The sequence below is a fragment of the Lissotriton vulgaris genome, chromosome 11 (genome assembly GCF_964263255.1).
Source record: "Lissotriton vulgaris chromosome 11, aLisVul1.2, whole genome shotgun sequence".
Taxonomy (NCBI): domain Eukaryota; kingdom Metazoa; phylum Chordata; class Amphibia; order Caudata; family Salamandridae; genus Lissotriton; species Lissotriton vulgaris.
The window spans coordinates 1,051,537,076-1,051,540,170 of NC_141699.1; positions in this window are offsets into that span (position 1 = coordinate 1,051,537,076).

Genomic DNA, 3,095 nt, shown 5'->3' on the forward strand with positions numbered 1-3,095 from the left:
TTCTCAGGCCCCGAATGACCGGCAGTCAAATGCGTATGGGCAAAATACAGGATTTGTTCCCTAAAGTCCTGGGGCACCACCAGCTGAGGTGAGTCGCCTACTTTTCCTTCTCTATACAACAGATCCTTGTTGATCATAAACCGTGGATATGGAGTGTCTGAGTTATCTTGAGCTATATGAGCCGATTCCCATGCATTTAGCAGGGTGGGGTCATTGGCCTGAGCAAATTTAAAACTACGGTCCAATACCCATGGCTCTGTCGTCAAATAGGTACCCGTTGGGTTCCATGCAGTCTGGTCTCTCATCTCCCTCCCAAACAGCTCCAAAAAGTCAGGGTTGTCAACTCCTAGGATAAGATCCTCTGGTAGCGAGTCCACCACCCCTACCTTAACCTTACAGGGGCGTCTGCCTGCCGGGTGAAGGGTGAGATGTGCCACGGGATAGGGTTTTACGTCTCCGTGAACGCATCTAATGTGTACCAGGACATTGGGACTCAGTTGGTTTGCATGTACTAGTCTTTTCTGAATGACAGACTGTCTGCATCCTGAATCTAAAAGCGCCTTAATCCCTTTGTTATTGACCAGGACCCTTACGTATAAAGAAGGCCCCATCTCCGCGGTGTACAGCACTGCCCTGGGAATGTAGCCGACCTCCATGGGTTCTTCTCCGCTTCTTCTCCTTGGGCAGAGTCTCGCTATGTGCCCCCATTCCCCGCATTCAAAGCACTGGGGCCCTTTCACAGGAGGTGCAATGTCCATTTTGAGGGGTCTTGTCTTCATGGGTTTGGGCATTGGTTTGGTTTTCTTCTCTTGTCTCGCTATCGGAACAGGTTTGCCTCCCTTGTCCGTTTCCCAAGGGGAGGTACGTGGCTGTGCCCTAGCATAGTTGGACGCCATCTCGATAGCCTGAGCGGCGGTGAGACCCGAGTGTTGCCTTAACCACCTTTGTGTGCCAAAAGGCAAGGCCTCCATAAACTGCTCCAGGTATATGCTGGACATGCTCTCTTCCTTACTACGACTTTCTGGTTTTAGCCACTTGTCTGCTGCCATTTTGAGTCACAGAAACAACGTCTTTGGATTTTCCCCTGTGATTCCTTTCTCCTTTCTGAACCTTAGGCGGTATGCCTCCGTGTCTAGCCCTAAGTGGTCCAGTATTACCCCTTTTATGTCCGGATATGAGGTAGTTCCTGCGTGATTAGCGACTTGATACGCCGCTTGCGCCTCTCCGGACAGGAGGGGAGCCAAAAAGAAAGGCCATTTTTCTTCGGGCCAACCACAGGCACGTGCCGCCCGTTCGAAGTTGGTGAGGAAAGCATCTGGATCCTCACCTAGAACATACTTTTGGAGAGAGACCCCTGCAGGGTGGTGTGCGTAATTCCTCCTTTCCACCGGTACCTGGATGCTGGGGTTCTGTACTACTTTTTGTAGTCCTTCGATCTGTGCTGTGATGGTGTTCCTGAACAATGTCCTATCGGCATCGGCTGTGGAGATTTGTTGACTAACCGCCCACTCCAGCTTCTGTTGTCCCTCTATCAGGTGTTGTATTACCTGATCCATCTGTGGTTCCTGGATGGAAGGGGTTAATCCCACTTCTGACACCACTTGTAGCGTGGGTGTGTGGACAGGCGGTGGTCTTACTACAGGGGATGTATGAACAGGCTGGAGACTTGTTCTACGTAAGGATGGCTTTATTTTTATGAAGGTTTTGCGAGTCCTGAAAGTAAGTCTTTCTCTAGCAAAGTCGGCCCGGTCCGTGGTGGCGTCCGGTCTGTTGGAGGATGACGAGGCTGTCCTCTTCTTCCTCTCGCTGGTATGGATCTCCTCAAGGGGCTTGGGGCTTCTTATGCAGAGTCGGCTCCGAGAAAAGAGAAACCAACAGAGGGACACCGTCAGCCACGTTATCTGATAGCGAACAACCCACGGGACCCGAGTGTAGTGAGGGAACACCAGTGCTTCACAGAGTTTAGTCGGTGCTCGGTGCTCGGGAGATAGTGAGGTTTGAGGGGGGGGTTGAGGAAGGTAGGAAGTGTTGGAAGGGACAGGAAGGTGCGGAGCGGACTATTTACACTATTTAACACGGGCCCCCTTGCCCTTGACCCAAGCTGCCCAACGCCGCCGTACCTGTGACAGCCACACTCCTCCCTCGGGAGTGTGGCACGGCAGTTCGCCGAGTCGTTGGCCTCCTGACTTTCCTCCGTCTCCCGCTCTCTCTCTTTCGGTCTCCTCTCGTCTTCTCCTCGGCTCTCCGTCCTCCTCCCGATCCTCGTCTCTCCTCTCCCGCTCCACTTCCTCCTGGGTGTAAACACATCCCGAATAGAGGGCTTCCTGGCTTTTCTCCAACCCGGGTCCGCCTACGTCATGAGGGGGCGTGGTCTTCTCCTCTGCGAAGGCCCAGTTAAAGGCGCCCTCCTCTATTTCCTCCCCGTCCTCGGAAAGCAGCGGACTGGTGTCCCATTCAGACTGAGGAGAAGGAGGGGCGGTATCAGCGACAATCCACCATGGTACCGGTGTTTCCCTTTCCACCCCGTTACAGTGGGGCAAGGGTCTGTGACAGGGAAGAGCCAGAAAACATGGAGATTCAGGGTAAAGCACTGAGAATTCTAAGTGCTAAATTTTTTTAAAACATACATATTTAGCCAATTCCTCATTGGACACCCACACAAGTGAGGTATCATTATACTCGGGAAACTAAGGGGAACGCTATGGTGTAGTACATTTGTGCCAGCACTGTATTTCCACACATAAATATGTGGTAAATTTGTTTTTTCAGCTAAATTTGAGGTTGGCAGGGGATTCTTGGTAGGAAAACGTTGGGAAGTCCATGCAAGCCATACCTCACTGGACTCCCCAGGTGTCTATTTTTCAGAAATGTATGGGTTTGGTAGTTTCCCAAGGTGGCCGTCGAGCCCGGGGCCAAAAGCCAGGTTGTTTTGATGTCTCCTCAATACGTTTTGGGCCCTTGACTGTCGCGAGTACTTGACACACCCACGCAAGTGAGGTACCATTTTATCGGGACACCTGGGGGAACGCTGGGTGGTACAAAATTTGTGGATCCATGCAGATTCCAGAATTTTCCCACACAGAAATATGAGAAAA